At 43.9% G+C, this 13,845-nt stretch overlaps 1 pseudogene; it reads left to right on the top strand.

Moving 5' to 3' along the window:
- Window positions 1–7,875: 7,875 nt before the first annotated feature.
- LOC136550367 (nuclear transport factor 2-like) lies at window positions 7,876–13,241 on the top strand (annotated as a pseudogene).
- Window positions 13,242–13,845: the final 604 nt, after the last annotated feature.

Genomic DNA, 13,845 nt, shown 5'->3' with positions numbered 1-13,845 from the left:
TTTCAACCTAAGAATCGTTATTACTTAGGGTTTCATTATATCCCTCAATATTTGTATTATACAACCGTAGGATGATGCCAATGCATGAAAAAACTAGCAAACCAAGGTAACCGCAGTGCATATAGCTATGTTATGGGTTCGTTGTTGTGCATCAAATGGAAAACCCTAAGTTTAGAGTTTAATGTTAATTGCTTTTGGTTCTTAAAACAAAATTGGTTGTATTGTAGTTATGGTTCTCATTGATATTTATTTGTGATGTTTTGATTTTTGTTTGTTAAATTATATCTGTTTTGTTAGATGCAACAAATGTATCGGGAGGAGTTTTGGCGAAAACGGGACCATTCTCGAGAATTATACCCCTGACGCGTCTATCAAAGATGCCTCCATCTCTTCTGACCTCCCTGTCCTTAACTGTGACTGTGATTTTCCGGCCCACGTTTTTCAATCAAAACATCCGGCCACAGCGGCGCGGTGCTTCTACACACAGAGCCGTTTAAATATAAGAAATTGTTTCCACTATCTTTTTTCATTATTCGTGTAAGTATGATACTAATATTTTGTTGGAATCTCGTTGTGTAGGACCATGAGAGATGCTTTTTTCTTTCAGTGAATCGACGGTGCAGACAAGTTTGATCCTAGGTATCTCCTTTTCGACGATTGGTTTGGAGGGAGACATCCACGTAAGCACTTCAAGCGGTGGGTTTCACCCCCCTAACCATCCGCCAATGACGGCTAAGGAGAAGCACCTAGTCATAGTTAGACGACTTGAGGAACCTCCTCTATACAATTGCGGAGATCGAGCTGTGATAAACCCTCAGAATACGTTGGAGTTTGTGTATCCAAACCAGCATGAAGTAAGTGCAAAGTATATGTGTTGAAATATTGAGCTATATGTGTTCATGTACTAATATCACCTTATTTAGGTGTTTTCAATGACAAAGTGTCATTTTAAAAAATGATTGTATGGTCCGAAAAACAAATGACCGAAAGAACCACGAAAGGTTAAGAAAAAAAGAAAGAAAGGATAATTTACAAATCACCTGTCATTTGCGAACGTGGTGTTAAATCTAACTATGGCCTAGTCCCTTCGGAGCTTGGAATAGACTATTATTGCGGGCACATGGTTGACTATGATGAGGTTAGTTATTTTTATGGTAAATATAAAATCATATTTTTTTGCTAAGACATATATGATATAATTTTTGTTTGAACAGAGCACTAGGAAATACATGTGGAAATGTTATGATGGTCAAGCTAAGTTTTTGGATGAACTGAAGAGGAGGTAAGTAATTGCATGGAAGAGGGGATATAGACCTGACTACGTCAACCTATTCGTTAAACATCACAAAAAAAAGATGTGTGAGTTTGCTAAACAGCGCGGTATTTATAATCCGATCGATTTTGGGCTTGACAAATGAGGATTGGAGAAATGGATGACGTTAGAGGAAGAGAGGGCAAGAAAGGAGGCAATAGAGGAGACAAGAGTATAGATGCAGGTCTTAAACGAGCATGTTGTTGCATTGTGTACCAGTGAGTGCTTGAAAGTTTTTTTTCGTTACCTGATTTTAAATATAATATAATCACGTTGCTAACTGATTGTATTTTATACATGAAGGGATCGGATGCAACAAGAAAAATACCGTAGAGGTGGCTTGTGTAAGTTTGAGGAAAAGAAGTTAGATGAGCACAGATTGCGAGATAATCGTACCATTCAATCATCGATTGTGTTGTCTCTAGCAGAGACGGACTTATAGGTGGAGAAGGCTGATGATGACACTGGCAGACTAAGCAAGCTCATCGCTCTAGCAGAGGCAGGCTTACAGGTGGAGAAGGCTGATGACGACACTGGCAGACTGAGCAAGCTCATCGCTCTAGCAGAGGCGGGCTTGCAGGCGGAGGAGGCTAAGAACGACACTGGCAGACTGAGCGATCTCATGGCTCTAGCAAAGGTGGACTTACAGATGGAGGAGGATGACTACGCGTTCTTCACTCAGGCCGCTGTCAATGTTTCATCACCGATAGCCTGCCACGGAGGTACCCGGGGCAGTTTGTTTGGGCTTCAGCGTATGCAGAATTCGACGGTAAACTCAAGAGATAGTCGATTTATCCTAGTTCGGACCCTCAACCGTGATCGAGTAATAGCCCTACGTCCAGTCGGTGTTAACCTTTGCGTTGGATTGATTATAAAGTGTTGTGTTATTTGAGTCTCTTCTGTTATCTGTCATCTAAGAAGCCCTGCCCTCCTTTATATAGTCAGGAGACTAGAGTCCTAGTCGATTTATAATGTAGAGTCCTAGTAGAATTACAGAGTAGTATTACTACTAGAATTACATGGGAGGAATCCTAATCAAACTAGATCTCCTCTCTTCCTTACAGGTGTATCCCGTAGGGTCCCGCAGTCGACAAGCCCCTGAGTACTTCATGGTTGAGCTCTAGAAGCTTTGTCTTGTTCCTTCAGGTCTTACCGAGTAGGAACAAGCAGTCGTCCGAGTGCTTTCTTGAGTAAAACCATATAGCGCTTCTTGGGATCTTCGAGTGGTGTGTGCTTTTTAAAGAAAAAAATACTCCCATCTTGGTGTAGCCCCTGAGCCTCTTGCTATTTGGAACAAGGAGCTGGAGGGTCTTGTCTTGAAATTACTCTGATTCTTCGTCGAAGGGCTCCCGAGCATATATCCGGGTTCTTTACTAAAAAGAACTCAGGATATAGCTTGGTCCATGGTTCTTTTTGTCGTGAGGCCTTAAAGTGGTCTGTCTTGAAGAAGTCTTCTTGGTGACGTGCGTTTTTTTGAAGAAAAAAGTGCACTCACTGAGTGTAGCCCCTGAGCCTCTTGCTATTTGGAATAAAAAGTTGGAGGGTCTTGAATCTTATGTTGTTTGAAAACTCCTGTCTTGAAGAAGTCTTCTAAGTGATGTGCGCTTTTCGAAAGAAAAAGTGCACTCACTGAGTATAGCCCCCGAGCCTCTTGCTATTTGGAATAAAAAGTTGGAGGAGGGTTTTGAATATGAGTTGTTCAAAGAACTAAAAACCTCTTCTGAGGATATGTAGGATCTTATAGACATTCTCAAGGGTGTATCCAAGTAACCCGCGAACTGCAGTAGGCTATTCATATACCATTGCAAGTCAACATAGTTGCACCACCGAGTACTTCCCATAATTATCTTGCGTGCTTGATGTCTTCTTGCATGCTGTTGTATGTCATGCCTCTTCCTTTGTTTCACTTGAGTAATGAAAGTACATATAGATATGCACGTGCATCCTCATATTCGTGCTCATCTTGCTGACGCAAAATCTTCTCGTTCGACCAAGATTCGATCCAAGTAAGGCAACCTAGATAATCCGTCAAAAGGCTTCGGGTGGGTAGTCCCCTCACCGGAGACCCCGTATCACCCTCAGCCTTAGAATTTCCAAATCACCGCAACAAGGTCGACCTTAGCTGTAGAGTAGTTGATCACCCCAACCTGAGTAGTCGATCACTACGGCCGAGTAGTCGGACATTCCTAGGCGACTTCTAGAGCAGCAACCGAGTAAGACAGCGTGGGGCGTGTGTCTCACCCAACGAAGTAGTGGCCAAGTAAGGCAGCCAGCGGTGGGCGAGCTCCATATTTGATGACGTGGTCCTAGAAAATGGTTCCCTTTCCGATGAGTAGGCTTCACAGGATTAAGGCCTCAGCGACCCAGGTAAATTAACTGTAGTAGAGCCGCAGAGGCATATGGATAATATCCTAGAGATATATGATGATTAAATAATATTTGAAAAAATATTAAACCATGACTTAGCTTGATTGACAGTCGCGTGGTAGAATTAGCGCACGATCCTAACATTTTGCAGCTCAGGAGACCCCAGTGGTTGTAGCCCCCGAGCATCAGCTTGCGAGTACTTGGACATGAGCTGTCGAGTAGTTGGTCACTGTAGCCAAAGTAGTCAGAAATTGTGACGAGTAGTCAGACAACTGGCTTGTTTCAGTCATTTTGCTTTTTGGTTCAGGTGTTAGCTTATTAGCTATCCCTCATCGGCGGGCTCAAGCATCTTTTTAGCTCTTTTGCTCTCGGCCGGTATGCTCAGACATAATTTCTGCCATTTTGCTTTTTGGTTGGGTGTTAGCTTATTAGCTACCCTTATCGGCGGGCTCAAGAATCTTTTCAGCTCTTTTGCTCTCAGGCCGGTATGCTCAGGCATAATTTCAGTCAGTTAGTTTTTTTGGTTCGGGTGTTAGCTTATTAGCTACCCTCATCGGCAGGCTCAAGCATCTTTTCAGCTCTTTTGCTCTCGGCCGGTATGCTCAGGCATAATTTCAGCCATTTTGCTTTTGGTTCGGGTGTTAGCTTATTAGCTACCCTCATCAACGGGCTCAAGCATCTTTTTCAGTTTTTTTTGCTCTCGGCCGGTATGCTCAGTGAAAACAACTGGGGGAAAGCTATAATAAGACATATGTTGTCGAGGAACACCATCTTTATTGATCATGAACGTTGATCTCTTGTGGCTTGTATATATATTCTTCCTTGGGTTGTTTTCATACGTAGAATCTTCTTAGTTGGCTGATGTGCCATGTATTATTGACTTCTTTTCTATCTTTAGTTATCAACTTGTACGCGCCAGCTGTCGATGTTTCGATGATTTTGCTTGTCCGGGTTATCTCAGTTGTTTCTATCCGGGAACCCCTCTTGTGTCTTCTCCTCTGCAGTAATCATCTTTTCTATTGTGCGTCTGAATTCTTTATTATTTCTCGGATTTTTTTTGCAGAAGTCCTGAAATTGCCACCTAGCCATGATTCTGTGAGAGAAAGCTTCGATTACTTCTTGTTCGGTGATGTCATGTACTTGAGCACGTAGTTCGCCAAATCGTAGATAGTAATCTCTGAGACTTTCGTCCCCTTTCTGCTTGAGTCCTTTTAATTTTACGTGGGTGATGGGGTGTGTAATGATACCCGTGAAATTTTCATAGAAAACTCTTTGTAAGTCCTCCCAATTTTTGATTGACCCTAGATTTAATTTGTCAAACCATTGGAGGGGCATGGTTTCTAGGGCCATGGGAAAGAACAAGGTCTTGATGTTGTCGTCTCCTCCGGCTAGTTCAATCGACTGTGAGTAAATCCTGAGCCACTGCCTTGGTTCGGTCTTGCCATCATATTTAGAGTGGTTGGATGGCTTGAACTTGTGAGGTAGTCGTATTGAAGCAAGTCTATTCGCAAAATAAGGGAATCTATCATGCGTTCCAACTTTTTTGTATTCTGATTTGGCACCTCCTTCCTACCAACTATCGTTTTGGTGAGAGTAGTTCTGCGGGGATGTCTAAATGGGTGCTTCGCTTCTGATCTTCCTTGGTTGTTTGATTCGATAGTTTTGACTATGGTCCCGTCTATTTTCTCTATTGTGACTTCCACTTGGTCTAAGTCTCTCGAAAGCGAACTTCCTTTGATTTTGATCTTCCTTCCTATGAGATGTTGACTTGACAGGTAGTCTTGAGCGGGCCCTTCCGTCGTGTGTCCTTAGGGCTACTGACTGGAGGAGGCCCTGGAGATGTTCCTGTTTTTTCACTGGGAAGTGATGTCGCTCTGAGTTCTTCTAGTGTTTCTCGGATCCTATTGTATGGTGTATTCGCCACGAGTCTTTCTTTGACTTCTTGTTCTGATTTTCTTCTATCGTACTCAGCTAGATCTGACTCATATTTGATCCAAGCTTCCTTGTGTTGCCTAGCATGGCGTTGGCGTCCTTGTTTCAATTTATTTCTTCTTTCTCTGGCTTGCTTCTGATTCTCAGTCTCACCATCGTGTCCCTGGATAAAAGGGTGATATGTTGGACTCAGATTCATCCGATGACCTGATGTCGGGTACTTCTGGGGGGTACCAATGATGACCGAGGATGTCGAACTATGAATACTTCTCGTGCGTGAATTGTTCTGTTATCGGTGTTGGTTTCCACACTATCGGAGTTGTTGATGATTTTAATAGAGGCTTCAAGGTCGTAGATCGAGTCTCCTTCTTGGTAGAGTAGAATTGCTATTGTCGTTGTGCCGACTTGTTGGGTACCGCTATCCTTAGGAACAGAACCTGGTCAGTGGACGATGTAGTCTTGAGATGTTATAGTTAGTACGAGACATTCCTGAGCTTCTTTCTGTGGCATTCTAAGCACCGGATCGAGGGATCTTTCGGGCCGTGCCTGATAAGATTTTGTCATGTTGTGGAGTCCGAACAGAAAAGGACCCGACTTCTTGAACGGATTCTGAGTGTACTCTGAGTTGTATTCTTGATAGGCCGAAGCCACGTTCTGGAACCCTACCGGAAAAGAACTTGGTTTCTCAAAAGAACTCGGGTAAGATTTCATCTTGGATGCGGAGTCTGAGTTTGAGTTGGATGCGCAAAGCCACGAAATCTGAGTTAGATCAGACATCATGAGCTGCGTGAATCTTTCGATGAGATGATCTGTCGTAGTCGCCGAAATAGAAAGGTCTTCATGGTGATCCGAATCTTCGAGAAGACGATTTTGGAGCTTGCCATCGTCGCCTGCATCGCAGATCCATAAACCGAAGATGAAGGTTGATCTCGTCGAGAAGATCATGTAGTCGAGGTCCGTCGAGCTCTCGGATGCAGTTTCGCCGAAAGCCCCTACCTGGCGCGCCAGCTGCTGATGTTTCACCACCGATAGCCTGCCACGGAGGTACCCGGGGCAGTTTGTTTGGGCTTCAGCGTATGCAGAACTCGACGGTAAACGCAAGAGACAGTCGATTTATCCTGGTTCGGACCCTCGACCGTGATCGAGTAATAGCCCTACGTCCAGTCGGCGTTAGCCTTTGTGTTGGATTGATTGTAAAGTGTTGTGTTATCTGAGTCTCTTCTGTTATCTGTCATCTAAGGAGCCCTGCCCTCCTTTATATAGTTAGGAGGCCAAAGTCCTAATCGGTTTACAATGTAGAGCCCTAGTAGGATTACAGGGTAGTATTACTACTAAGATTAAATGAGAGGAATTCTAATCAAACTAGATCTCTTCTCTTTCTTGCGGTGTATCTCGTGGGTCCCGCATCGACAGCCGTAGAGGAAGCGAAGGCTGATTACTATAGGCGACAGGCAGGTCAGAGCATGCAGGTGAGCCTAACCACAGCACGGCGGTCCGACGGGGGCGCGGTGGGCGGCGCGACGCGGGCGGCCGGGCGCGGGGAACGATGAGGGGACTGGCACGGGCGCTAGGCGCGGCGGTCCGACGAGGGGGCGCAGCGAGGGAGAGGGCGCGCAGGGCGGCGGCGACGGTTCTCTGCTCGGGTGAGGGAAAAACGAGAGAGAGAGGGAGAGGAAGAGAGAAAGATTGGGACCCATACGTAAGACCGGCTCGGCGCCAAGATCTACAGCGCCGAGATCGGCGTTAGGGTGACTAGAGGCGAGCTTCCTGCCAGGTCAGCTCCACGTCTGCTTCGAGCCCAAGAGCTCGGCGCGAGACATGTAAGCTTGACGCCATGCAATAATGACGCCGAGGTAAGGGTCCAAATTTTGAAATCATTCCTCCAGAACATATTTGTGAAATTTTTTTCAAAAAAGGGCTAAAAAATAAAAAAAAATCGACCGTCCGTCCCCGCTACAACTTAATGGGCTGGGAAACTGTTCGGCGGGCCAAGATCAGCCAAGCCTAACACACAGGGACGAAAGTCACATGGGCCCTAAATTATCATGTTTGGCCCGAGGAGTGCTTTGCACGCGTGACTGGGAAGGAGATGAAACGTCGAAACCCACCCAACCGCATCCTCCGATCACGCGTGTAGCCCATGGTAAGTTAGACGTGGCCCCACACGTCAGAGAAACATGGTAGCTTCGGGAGCCCGCGCCTCACTAAACCCTTTTCGAAACCCTCTTGCCCTGTTTCGCTATAAACCCTTCACGCCCCCCGTTTTCACGCCCCGGCGTCCGCGGCTCGCTTCTGTTCGCGCCGCCGACTCGCCTCGGGTCGACTCGCTAGGGTTTGCCGTTCCCGTCGCAGGCGAAGGCGGCGTCGTCTCGTGGCGGCGCCGTCTCCGTGGGCCTTCCCGCTCCCAAGGTTCACATCCCTTCCTCTTTCCTCTTTCCTCTTTCGCATAGGCTTGAATGTGTGTATTACTGGCGATCGGGTTGTCTCGACTGTGGTGGTGCGTTGTTTTAGTAGCGAGATTACTTCGGAATTCAGGGGCTGTAGACTGCGAATTGGGGAGGGGGTAGTTTCTTTCGTAGCGATATTATTTTGCAATCGAGGGGTTTAGTAGATTGGAATTCGTGATTTGGTTCTGGCCGGAGTCTTTGTTTTTGTTCTGATGACGTCATGACGATCAGATCCTCTTGCTTCCTATACCTGTGTAGGATTATATGGAATTTATGTTTCTTGTGGTGAAAAATGATCCAACACCTGTGTAGGATTAGATGGAATTTATGTTTCTTGTGGTGAAAAGGGCTGTTATGCTAAAGTGACTAAGTGGACATTTAGCTCACATAACAGTGAGCTAGCTTGAATTGTTTATTGGGGTATGCAGCGGAGATTTGGTGTAAAATTGTAAACTTTATTTCTCTGGGTTGAAATTGTTTCTTGGGGTATGCAGCGCAGATTTAGTGTAAAATTGTAAACTTTATTTGTCTGGGTTTGATTTGCTGCTAAGCTAGTGGCAGGCTCCCACTACTGTATGAAAATGCACAACGTTGCAAATCTAGTGCAATTCCCAGTATTGGTTATCAGTGTATTAAGAAGGAAACATGAATTCGTGAACTGCCATCATGCTGTCTCCTGCTGTTTGTACTTCTGGATGTCAGTTGTCACTTGGTAGCACCAAGCTTCTGTCAAATTAAACATCTTTTGTACAACCTAAATTTGTACAAGGGATGTAGTAAGACTTAATAATTACTTATTTTTTATACTTAAATTATTTCCTTGGTTCAGAAGTTCGATCTTTTTTCCTCAATGGCTATGGCTATGGATATGGATGTTGTTCAGTTGTCTTCCTTTACCTTTCTGAAGAAAGAGATGGTAACTATATCCTTACATAGGTTGGTGGATTGTTTACCATGGGGTTGCTTACTGCTTTTTTTTTCAAGGTTTCAGTAACCTTCCTACTTGGTTGCTTGGCAAACTAGATAGAATCTTTTCTTGTTTCTTGGTTAATCTTTTCATTACACTGGATAATCATGCATCTCCTAACAGTCTACTTCAAGGGGCTTATAAGTACTAATTTTGCTATACCTTGTGCAGCGATGGCCTTGGAAACTGGGAGCCCAGCTACTTCTTTTACTCCTCAAGTGGTATTGTTTTTCAACCCTTAATTAACCTTTACGTTTGTCAATAATCGCAGAGTTGGACTGAAAGTAATGATATTTCTGCTTACAGGTTGCTAATGCATTCGTTAAACAATACTACCAAACTCTTCGTTACGCACGAGAGGATGCCTATAAGTTCTATAATGACTCAAGTATTCTTGGTCGGACAGATTCTAATGGGAAAATGATGTATGTAACCACAATTGATGTAAGTTCTCTACAATGCCATGATGGTAGTGCTATCAATGGATTCTAGGAACTTTGGAATATGGAAGTTTTGTCTGGTTTCAATGTCAGTATATAAATTTTGATGACATGTTTCATATCTGCCTTATTAATTTAGAAGCTAATCAAATATATGGTTGATAGGCCTAACTACGCTAGTATATCATGGCCAACAAACTGTTCTTTTACGATGATTCCTAATTTTTTTAATGGATGAGGTGGTGATGGATCAACCCATTCCATTTCCTAAACTAGAAAAAAGAGAAGTGGTGGGCCACTCCATAGATCAAACCAAACACTCCCATAGGCTCCTGTCTCGATTAAATCATGGTTTCAAATTCAAATTGAACAAACTTGGCAATGCCTTATCTCTATATGTATAGAAGTAACATGTGAATTTAGTCACTTCAAACGTAGGAGTAACAAGTGAATGGGGTGGAGTATGGACTATTACTTGAAATTATGATTTTTAGCTCTGACTTATTGTTTATCTTGTATAAATCAGTAATAGCTTTTTTATTTCTATGTTGATTCTGATGGGATGATCAATTTGTTTTATGTGCTTGAACAGGATATCAAGGAGCAACTTGTGTCTACAGACTTAGCTGACTGTTTGATAGAGATAGAGACTGTTGATGCACAGCCATCCCATGTGGATGGTGTGCTCATTTTGGTTGCTGGATATTTTACAACGGATGCTGTGAAACAGAAGTTCACACAGTCATTCTTTCTTGCTCCACAGGAAAATAGAGGCTATTATGTTTTGAATGATATGTTCAGACTTACCCAGATTTCAACTGAGGTGAAGGAAGTTGTAGTTAACCATGATAATAAAAGCACACAGATTACTACCCTGCCCAATGATGAAGTTGTCAGCACCTCTGCAAATGTTGTTTCTCCAGTTAAAAATGATCCTGTTGTTGAGACATGTGTGAAAGTGGTTAACAAGGATGTTGAGAAGATACCTGAGGCTTCAACTCCTCTTACTGCTGAGAAAGCAGTTAACAAGGATTTGGAGAAGATTCCTGAGGCTGCTCCAGCACCTCGCGCACCAGTTGAGAAGGCTGCTCCTGCTCCTCGCTCACCAGTTGAGAAGGCTGCTCCAGCACCTCCTGCACCAGTTGAGAAGGCTGCTCCAGCTCCTCGCGCACCAGTTGTGAAGGCTGCTCCAGCTCCTTCCGCACCAGTTGTGAAGTCTGCATCCAGCTCCTCCCTCATTAGATGAGAAGGAAGTAACTAGGAAGACTTATGCATCAATTGTGAGTTTTTATTTTTATTTTACTTTCATGTACCTTTTACCGCTGCAAGTATCTAATGTGTCCGAGTTATTATATTGGCCTTTTTTCAATCATTCTGGCGAATTGCGTGTTGGCATATTTATTTGTATTGTCTGTTGGTGACTTGTAGGTTAAAACCATGAGGGAGAGCACACAGCCTGACCCAGTTGCCAAACCCGCCAAACCCAATCCAAGGCCAAAGGCGTCTCAAAATGTGGAGAAAAATGTGTCCTCACCTTCAAAACCTGCTCATGCTACTGATAATGCCCTCCCAGGCGATAAAAGTGTTCCTAAAAATAAATCACCTGATGGTTAGTTTCTCTTTTCTACTTCAGTTTCTTGTTTAAAGAAACAAGAAAATAATGGGGCTTATTCTGAATTGTAACGCTACCTTGCTTTGCAGAGCCAGGGTACTCAATTTTTGTTAAGAATCTACCTTTCGACGCAACTGTTGAAATGGTTGAACAAGAGTTCAGCAAGTTTGGTGCTATAAAATCTGGTGGTATCCAAGTCAAATGCCAGGTTAGTTTAAGTTGTAGGTTTATGGGTGTTTGGTTTTGAGGGGTTGATCCATCATTAGGCGATTCTATGAATATTGGTGGGATGGCCCCATTCATCACGTGTTTATACTAATTAGAGCAACTCCAAGATACTCTCTATATCCTTTCTAAATGCTAGGAATAGAGATTTTGGTGAAAAAAATACCCTCCGACAGCTTTTCTAAATGGTTATCAAAATATAGCCATCTTCTATTCCGGATTTTTCGCTAGCAAAAAATAGAAGACGAGAATAGCTCTTTATATTGCCCACGAGATATAGAAAAACTATTGGAGGGGTGAAAAGATATAGAAAGCGATTTTTATGCAGATGACTCTCTTAAATGATGATTTAGAGAGTGAGATTTAGAAAGCCTCTTGGAGATGCTCTTATATGCAAAAGGGGAATGAAGTGGTGATGGATCAACTCATAAGCATTTCTCAAAACAAACAAGAATTCGAGGAGTGGGATGTGCTTTAGTTTCTACACTTGTTGACATTTTCTTCATGTTGTTGCAGCCTGATCAGTTTTGCTTTGGCTTTGTCGAATTTGAGTCTCAGCAATCCATGGTAGCAGCAATTGAGGTATGTTTGCCTTGTCTAGTTGACTTGTTTTAGAGCATGCTTTGCAGTTAAATTCTTCTGTTGCATTCATGTATTTGGTTACTTTTCTAGGCATCTGCAGTCTGTAAGCTACATGATTGAAGTAGTTTCAGTTAGCTGGAGAACATTTATCTATGTATTTTGACTTACGCTGAACGATGTGCATGTGCTGTGGGTTTATAAAGTTTGAATAACTGAATGATGACTCAAAGTATTTACAAATAATAATATTTCCTTTTTTTAGGCTTCTACGGTTTATTTCGGCACAAGAGAATCATATGTTGAGGAGAAAAGAACCAAAACACGAGGTGAGCAAGCATTCTGATCTACATAAGTCTAGTCAAGTGAGCATGTTTTGGTTCATAATTGTTGACATACTACCTCGACATGTTCACCTGTAAAGATAGGTGGTTTTGTAAAAGTAATGGCACCCTGACCTGTTACCGTCATAAATTCTGAATTATATTCCCAGAGAAGTCATGGCTGTGTTGGTTAGCAAGAATTTTTTACTCGATGGTGTCTGCAGTTTGGTTTGGTTCCATTCCATCCTTGGCTGGCTAAATATTTCCATACACTGCGAACTAGCTCATGTGCAACTACGTACATTTTCTCTATAGCCAATTAATTTAAATTCTAGCAACTAGTAGCTGCTTACCATTGTTGGGCCTTTTCAGTTGCCTAACCTTTGACGATATAATTCTATTGGTCTTGTGCTTGAGCTAGGTTTGTGCCTGTCTGTTCATTCTTTTTTGTTTGAATTCAACTGACGTGCTTCTTTTCCTTTTTTATTTCAGTTGTCGATGGTGTTATCACCCGTGGGGATGGCAATGGCAACGGCTTCCAGTCTGGCAGAGGTGGTTACTACGGGGACAGCTACAAGCGGCAGTGGGGCGGTCAGAACAACGGCTACTACCACGATGGAGATAACACAAGGAACTGACTATTCAGGCCGTGTCCGAGGACCGCAAGGGAACGGCTACCCTCAGAACGGCAACGGCTATCACCAGAACAGGAATAGCTACCAGCAGAACAGCAACGGCTACTCTGGCAGTGGCTACCAACAGCGACGCCCCAACAACAACAACTGGAACGGAGGGAGGGTCGAGCGCAACAATGGCCCCAGGCAACAAGGCCCTGCTGCTGCGTAGACTGTCATTTTGCAGTCCATCCATGAAACGAAAGCAGTGAGGATATTTTCATGTCCTAGGAACTAGGAACACCAGAGTCCGGCTTGTCTAATACATTGTCATGGGCTGCATTTTTGGCGCAATTGATAACAGCAATTGTGCGTCTTTTGTCTGGAACTGCTATGAGTAGTGGGGAGCAGGTTTTGCAAAAATTCATCTATGTACCCGTGCAAAATCGCTGTGTGCACAGCGATTTATCTGCTTGGCAAAGGCTTTCAAATGTCTAATTTTGTGGGCCGGGTCCCTGAACTGGCAACTGGACTGATGTGTTGTTGGCGAGGAGACAAGCTCTTCTCCTTTTTTTGGGACGGGCCGCTGCTGGCCACAGCTTTTGCAGGGGAGCTTGTCCCGTGCAAGCTTGGCCAAACGCCACAACCCACAGGGATCGCTTAGCATTCACGCGCTCGTTCCCCCCTCTCTCCCTTTCCCTTTCCGTCCGCGCGGCGCGGGCATGGGCATCAAATCCGGCCGCGATCCGCTTCGTTCCCCGGGGGGCGACGAGCGGTGCCTGCACAAGTAAATACTACCTATGCCTGTCCGCTTCATCACACAAAGAAAGGAAAAAAGGCGTGACCGAGCGAGAGAACCAGATGCCAAACTTGTGGTGCATGCACAGTAAATACCATATATTAGTTAACCGCGGCGTGTAGAGGTTGCAATCGGACTGAGAAGGACACATCTAGCATGCCTAGGATAGGATATATCGGCCGATAGTCACGGCTACGAGGTGACACTTTGACTGATAATTTGTATGAG

This window comes from Miscanthus floridulus, chromosome 4, assembly GCF_019320115.1.
Source record: "Miscanthus floridulus cultivar M001 chromosome 4, ASM1932011v1, whole genome shotgun sequence".
NCBI classification, from domain to species: Eukaryota; Viridiplantae; Streptophyta; class Magnoliopsida; order Poales; family Poaceae; genus Miscanthus; species Miscanthus floridulus.
Note: the sequence above shows the minus strand (reverse complement) of the source record. Positions and strands in the feature narration are given on the sequence as shown.